The sequence below is a fragment of the Eulemur rufifrons genome, chromosome 2, assembly GCF_041146395.1.
Source record: "Eulemur rufifrons isolate Redbay chromosome 2, OSU_ERuf_1, whole genome shotgun sequence".
Lineage (NCBI taxonomy): Eukaryota > Metazoa > Chordata > Mammalia > Primates > Lemuridae > Eulemur > Eulemur rufifrons.
In genome coordinates, this window is record NC_090984.1 from 107,262,958 (window position 1) to 107,271,434 (window position 8,477).

Here is an 8,477-nt window from a genome sequence, read left to right on the forward strand (position 1 = left end):
TTAAGGAATGTGAGATAGTAATATATAACTTTTTCTATTTTCTATATATTATATGATTTAAATATGCATATGTAATTAAATTGACATTAAACATTGTAAGTATACATTTGACCACTCACTTTATATTATAGTAAGTAAATATTTAGCTAGGCTAAAAATAACAATCATGGCATAAAAACTTTTATTAATCTTCTCATTGTGAAAATAGAGAATTGCCTAATATTCAGGATCGCTTTGTGTTTGATGTATATTGTTTTATATTTTATATTTTTATCTGCAAAGAACAGGATGACAAGAGTCAACAGAAGTTTTCAGTTTATAATTTGAAAGGGAACTTAAAATTACAAATACCGTAGGAGGAAATGAAATCCTTAATTCGATTCTAAAATAAACACATCTCAAATCCTTCCTACATAGATGGTTTGGAAGTATATTTAAGAGGCATAGAAATTCCAGGGAACCTACAGTGGGGATGAAAAGAGGAGAGGGAAATACACAGAGTAGGGCTGCTATCAATGCTGGAGATAATCTTTGCTTTTATTGCAATTCTTTTTATGGCTTGTTCTCTCTTTGAAAATTGGTATGATTTTTTTCTCATTAACATTACAGCCTAACACTCAGAACCTTTGTTTCTTATGCTGATGCTCACAAAGAACTGGAGAGAGCTCTTTTCTCCGGAAAAGGTAATGTCTCACTGAGAACACTCAGCCCTTGATCTAGAGATTAAGTCAGCCCATTGGATTAACTGGGATGGTGTTGGTGGCCTTTGTGTTGGGACCTGCTTCTTTCTGGGTAAGGAGCTCTAGTTATATAGTTAACACAGTGTGGTGGTCCTAGCCAAACTTATCTTAAAAGTGGTCATATGAAGATACCAATTTCCTTCTAGGTGTATTTGCATGAAGTAATATCCATGTGGACTTTTGTTTTGCTTTGTGTTTTGACTGGTGAAGGGAGAAACTAAACAAAGTCACATGGCCAAGGCCGATATCACTGGAGTGGGCAAGTGTTCTCCTCCCATGGATGAGGTAGCTGGACTTACTCTTTTGTGCTTCTGCTGGGGAAGATACTTCTCTCATTGAGAGAGGAAAATTTGTCAACAATCAGTTGCTGCAGCTTAGAGTCAGACTGGGAATGAGAAGGAAAATGAGAAAAGAGGATTCTATGCATTTTTCCCCATTGTACCCCCAAGAGCCTGGGACTGGCCTTACTTAAAATACATACAGTTGGTAGCAAATGAGATATTTTTGAATCTCTGGACTCGAACTTTAGGGTTCAAAACACATATGATAAAGGACAACACAGAGAGTTGTGTATTTTTATGACTCAATTCTCATTTTTGTGTTTTTAAGTTTTTTGCTCTGCTTTTAAATAAATAAAGGGAAATTCTTACCTTAAAGAATTATGCTAACATTGAGTGTTTAAAAAAACTTTGCTAATCCCAAACAATAAAAAAAATAATGCCTTTCCTCGGCCCTCTCCTTTCCTCTGTTCCTCCAAAGAAAGAGGAGTTAAGTTTATGCTGTTCTTCCTATTTAACTGCCAATTTTTGGTTAAAAAATAGAGAAGACTTCTGTCAGACTGATAATCTCTTGTTCTTGAATTATTTATACCTCGAACAAGCTCCACATAATGGATTATCCATCATGTCTTCACTGGGGGCTTGAATTTTATTATCCTCATTAACATGTCATTTCTAGAGCCTCTTCATTCATTTACATTTTTCAAAAGATTGCATAAGAAAGCCTAGGTTTTGCTAATTAATTATAGAAATATATTTCAAAATTATATTGAAAATAATGGCACAATAGTTTACATTTACCAAAAGATATGCTCTATGTATTAAGGAGTAATTAAGAGCAAATACTTTCAAAGTATTCAAAGTTAATCAATATGTCTATTAAATTTTGATGGCCACTTCATACTATATATTAAATATTTTGACATATTAATTTAGTTGTTAGGAAGGAGAGATCTAGAATTAGGTCTGTAATCCATTTTCTCCTGTTACTGAGTGGTGCCCCAGGAAAGAAAGAATAATAATTATCTGCTCAAAAATCTTTTTTAAACATGCTAATAACAGACCTCTTGGCAAATAGACATGATATATACTAGCCAAAGAATCCTTACTTACAGAATACTTTTAGAAGGATGTACATGATCTGTCATAGACAATGATAAACCTGGAATCTATTAATTCATGAGGAGTAGCTTCATGGAAAATGTCGTGTAAGATATATAACAATTAGAATATAAAATGAAAATATGTCATGATGAAACAAGCTCCCTTTTTAGTAAGTTATGCTCCTGTAGGCATCACTTGGAGACCATATATTAAATATGAGCTACCATGTGTTCTTATGTGCATTTATGGTCCCAGATTTTTTCCTCCCTGCCTATAGCTTGTGATTACTGGTATCTTTAAAATTATGAATATAACTTGATAGTGGGAAATATCTCTGATTCTTATGAGTGTGATTTGACATTCTAATCCTTTGTGCTATTAATATTTCAAATGTAGACCTAATTTAATGCAGGTATAGGATAGGGAGAACTTGGCCTGGTCAAATATGTGGCACAGTGTAATTAGAACCAGGACCATCCTGAATAGTTATACGGGTTGCTTATTTCACTCAGGGTCTTTAAAGGTGGGAAATAGAGTCCACTGCTGAAAATTGTTACCATTAAATTATCAGGTGCTGACTAGGAGTTTAGAGGTTGGCACAAAGGAGTTCTTTACTTTTACCCTTGTTAAGGTCTGGGTTCACCCGGAAGCGGGACCTGAGATACAACATAGAGTATTAGCAGTTTGTTTGGGAGGTGAAGGGAACACCTGTAAGTAGGGGAAGTAATATAATACATGGGAAGCAGTCAACGAATGCTGTGCTACTAAGCCAGCTGCAACAATGGCGGGGGGGGGGGGGGGCAGGTTAAATCCACTGGGAAAACTCTGGGAAATGAGGCTAATCCTGCACTCAGAATTATTTCATCGGAGGACAAAGGCAGCTGGGGTGTTTATACAATGAAACTCCAGCATTCTTGGTTCAGTACTACTCTCAGGGGGTACTATTTTCCTGGAATTTCTGGTCTTCTATGCTGAGACAGCATGGTCTTCTGTGGTTCTGGACAAAAGTCCTCTCAGGCACAGAGATGTGGATACTGGCAGTTGAGAGTCTCTGGAGCGTATGGAAAGTCTGAAGGACAAGAACACCAACAGCATCTGCTCCGTCACTCAAATCCTCTCTTTAACCATGTCTGCTCCACCTGGTTGGCCATAGGGAGTCTCCTTGTTCACTCATTGAACAAATATTTATTTATTTATATTGGGAATATGACAGGAATAGTGACAGAAATACACAAAAAGCAAATATATAATATAATGTGAGACAGTGAAATGCATTATTAAAAAAAAATAAAGCAAGGTATGGTAGGTTAAAAAATGACCCCCAAAGATGTCACATCTTAATCCCTGGAACCAGTAAATGTTATCTTATTTGGAAAAAGAGTTCTTGCAAATGTAATTAAGTTAAGGATTTTGAGATGAGAAGATTATTCTGGATTATCTGAATAATCCACACCTAGCCTCATTCTCCCATCTGTCTGGGCAGGACACATACACACTTCCAGATGCTCAGGAATTAAGCTAAAGGACAAGAGTAATCAGTCCCAAATATTATCACAAGTGTTCTTATAAGAGAGAGTCAGAGGGGGATTTTACAGATAGAAGAGGAAAAGGCAATGTGAAGACAGAAACAGAGATTGGGGTGATGTAGCCACAAACCAAGCCATCCTGGCAGCTTCTAGAAACTGGAGGAGGCAGGAATGGATTCTCCTCTGGAGCCTCAGGAGGGACAGCACCCCTGCCAAACCTGGATTTTAGATTAGTGAGACAGATTTTAGATTCCTGGACTACAGAACTGTGAGAGAATACGTTTCTGTTGTTTTAAACCACTAAGTTTGTGGGAATTTGTTTCAGCAGCTACTGGAAACTAATACACAGGGGAAAGAGGGAAGCAAATGACTGCAGGGTTATTGTTTTAGAGAGTACTAAGGAACAACCTAGCACATAAGGAGATGTTTGAGCAATGATGTGAATGAAAGTAACAAGGGAATGCACCATCTAAGGGAAGGGGTCTCCAGGCTGAGGGCCAGCAGATGCAAAGATCCTTAGGCAGGAGGGAGCTTGGCGTGCCTGTTGAACTCCCACTAAGGTCAGTGTGGCAGGAGCTGAGAGAGCTAGGATGAGAGTGACCAGAGATGAGACAGACTAGGGAGGGGGGCCCAGATCATGTTACAATCTTGCAGGATTTGGGATTTTACCCTTTGTGAGGTGGAAAACAATTGGAAGGTTTTGAGAAGGAGAGTGACTGGAATTGACAACATTTTAAAGTCCTCTGCCCCACCATAAAGCCCTCTGACTTAGTCCATTGGCTGTTCAGTTTCACCTAATTTTCCCCTCAGTAGAATTTGAGGAAGTGCTTCAAATCCCTTGAAGACCTTGAGGTGAAGGAGGTGGAGGAATGTCATCCCTAGTCTAGTCCTAGCCTGAATCTCTGCAAGTAAACACGTTTCCTTCCAGTAAGATTACTCCCTTCTTTTAGCTTAGTTCCTGAGCATCTGGAAGTGGGTATGGGTCCTGCCCAGATAGATGAGGAGGGTGTGAGAGTGTAGGGATTCAGCAAACGAACATGCAATCATCCACACCTGCATCCCTTGTTTAACCCTTGGCATGAGCTATTATACACTGTGTGACCATGTGTCTTTTCCTAAGCATATCTGGTATCTTAAATTACCTCAGAAGTTCAAGAACCATGTCTCTGTGCATGTTACATTCCTCACAGTATCTAATGCATTGCCTTATATAGATTGTGTTCAATACATATTTATTGAAAAATTTGTTAAAGGACTGAGCTATGAAGTGGAATGAATCAAACCTATGCTTCCTGCATCCTTTTCTCAGACCCCTTCACAAACTCAGGTTGTAGGAATTGACTGTTATTGAAACTGAACACCCACCTTCCTCTCCCCCACATATATTCTCAGGAGAGAGTTCCGTGGGTGCCTTTCAGAGGCAGCTGCAGGGGTGGCCTTTTCAATTTGAGTATCAGAGCTGACTCATTAGCATTGGAAAGTCTTAGAATTTGCTAGGATTACTCCTCCTCTCCACCTACTTCTTCCCACCCAACACCTTTATAGGGAAGAACATTTAGATCTAGTTTATTTTGGAGTATATACTTTTTACATTATGAACACTGAAGTCAGTATCTCATTGGCTGGATAATTTTAATTCTCTGATCCACTATGTGCCTCATTCCACAAAGGGTTTTGAAACAGTTTATATATATATATTTCTATATAAAGTATATTGAAAAAGCTAGGGGAAATATAAATGCTAGATTGTTGTTTGGTACAGATTAGAAGATAATAAGTGTACAAAGAATTGGAGAGTCACAGTGGGATGGATAAATCAGAAAAACCTTCTCAGAGGCAATTAATCTATTATGACATTCACTTTTATTCGTTCTGATCCCTGGAATTATTTTTCTTTGGTTTTCTGCTGAGTTGCTCTTAGACTGATGATAGAATGGGAAGTTTACCCTTAACTAAAATTCACATTTTTCATTATGTTTATTTCCAAAGAGAAAGAAAGAGAATAAAAGAGAGGCTCTTCTAAGGGATGAGAGTGTTACATTTTGCTTTGGTGAGAAGCCTAGATATTTCATAGAGCACAACATTTTAGGATATTATCATAGAAATAGAGAATGACCTTTGGGAGAAGAATCAGAGTTATTCAGAAGGAATAGAAAATCAGGAAAATGGAAGAAACTTCAAGCAAAAGGCAAACTTTTTAAAGGCTCACACTGTGAAAATAAATGACTGTGGTCAAACCAGTTTAAAGCTTTGCTTTTCATTTTGAAGTATTAAAGCAGGGACAGATCTTAGAGTTCATTTAGTTCAACCCCTTCATTTTACAGATGAAAAAGCTGGGGCTCAGAGAGGTTAAGTGATTTTCCTGTGGTCACACGGACAGGGTGGTGTGGAGCCACAGCTGTATTTCAGGTTGTCTGACTCTTGGTCCTGGGCTCTTCATACGACTTCTTATTGCTGTCTCCAGCTGATGCCATTTTGGGAAGGAGGCATCCAGGTGCTTCAGCAGCAGCACGGACCTGCAGGAAAGAGGACCCATGCAGGATGCACAAGAGGGCTGGAGACACAAGGACCAAGGGCAGAGACTCTACAGAAAGTGTGGCAAACTCCGATATGATTCTGGCAGAAATATACTGGGGATATACTCCAGAGAGCAAGGCGACAGGACAACTGCAGGAACAGGTATATTAAATGATGGAGTCTAAGACTTGAGATCATCATTTTATAAAGAGCAGACTCTAGCTGTGGGTTGAAGTAACATGATCCATACCCAAAGGGAGGCTCTGGGAAGAACTAAGTATCAGAACCTCAGCAGTCTAAGGTTAAGACAGAGCCAACCCCAAATCTAGGACAGAGCTCAGGGCTGTAGTGTGGAAAACTCAACCCACATTTTATCTGGTAGAGAAAGATTGGGACTTGGAAACAAAATGAGTAATCAGGAATCCCCTCTGTTATATGGGTTACCACGAATTCAGCAATCTTCCCATCCTTGTCTATAAGTGTGGTTGAGCCAAATATTATTTCTTTCATCAGCCTTTCTCTCACAGGAATGACTACTTAAGGGGAGGAGATGAGCCTGATGATTGTAGGCCTCTTGAATTTATCCAACAGAGACTATGGAAGATAGATAGGTGTTGACACCCTACACATATGCGTACTATATCAGCCAGGATGCAGATCATCTGAAATCACACGGATGCTTATTTTTTACTTAACAAGAAGTCTGGAGGTAGGCAGGACCAGGGTTGTTTTGGTGACTCAGAATGTAATTCAGTTTTGCCACTTGACCATTCTTAGCATATTGGCGTGACTCCTCTTTTAGCTGCAACATGGGGGCTGCAGCTACAAGCAGAGTCTTGATGTGACAGCACTCTAAAAGAGATGTAGGGTTGGAAAAGAAAAAGACCTTTCTCTAAATGCTTCTCTGATCATCAAAGAAAAATATTTCCCAGAGGCTCCTTTTGGGGGAGTTTTCCTTGTATTTCATTTTCTAGAACTGAGTCATGTTACACACCTTGGCCAATGATTGGCTAAGGTCAATGGGTTTGCTATAATTGACTTACACTGTTCATAATTCATTTCCTATAGCTAGACAGATTTTTATTCTATCAAAATTTGTTTCTCTGAGTATGGAATATTCAAAAGAAAGCCAATGGTCAGCTATACTTAGTTAACTGATTTAACATTTCTAATAAGATTTTGAGTCAGACTCAACTACAGATAGTGCCCAATATACATCAAATTTTCATATTATTTCACCTACCTACATGCTGATGTGATGATAAAGGCTTTGAAGCCAGTTTCTTAGAGGTCCATCCAAAAATTCAGAAGTCACCTCTTTGATTTTAATACCATAATAAAATGATAGGTTAAAAATATTCAAAATTTGAAGCAACAATAACAACAACAAAAATAAATGACCATGAATCTTTTTTCTCTAACCCAAGTTGAATAGTCAAAGAAGCATATGAACCTGGAAGTCATGCCACGTTTCCTTTTCTACCTCATATTCTTTCTTAACCATCTTTTCTAACATTTTACTCTGATCCTATTTTAATTAAACATATAGAATATTTTCTTTTTCATAGATGAAAATGTAGCACAGTTATTTTTAAATATATAGGTATTTGATGAAATTTAAAGTTAAGTAATAATCATATTTTTAATATATATCTCCAATGAAAAGTTGAGGATTAAATAACTGAGATGCACAGTTACTATTTTTGGCACAATGTCATGTAGTCACCAAAACCTATAGCTAAACCATACTCCTCAGACTCCTTGCCAGAGGGAAGAGATCATATCACTGAGTTGAGCCAATGAAATGGCTGTGGGGATAAAATATACAACTTCCGGCCTTGGCCCATAGAAAATTTTCCATTGCTATGGGTTGAAATATGTCTGGGTCCCTAATCCAATTTTACTGGTGTCTTTATAAGAAAAGAAGACCATGTGACAAGGGAGACAGATATTGAAGTGCTGCAGCTGCAAGATAAGCAATGCCTGGGGCTACCCGGAGCTGGAATAGTCAAGGAGGAATTCTCCCCTAGAGGGTTAGGCAGGAGCATGGCTGTACCAATACTTCGATTTTAATTTCCAGTGCCCAGAACTGTGAGAGAATACATTTTCTATCCTTTTTAGCCACCACAGTTTATGGTACATTTTTATGGCAACCTTAGCAAACGAATACACTGTCCTCTATACTCTCTCGTCTCTCACCGGTTGGACAAATGCAAAGATCCAGTAAAAAATGGAATGGCAGAGCCATGAATTAAAAGAAGCTTGGATCACTAAATAACTACATGGATCAGACAGTACCCCATTATCCTGCT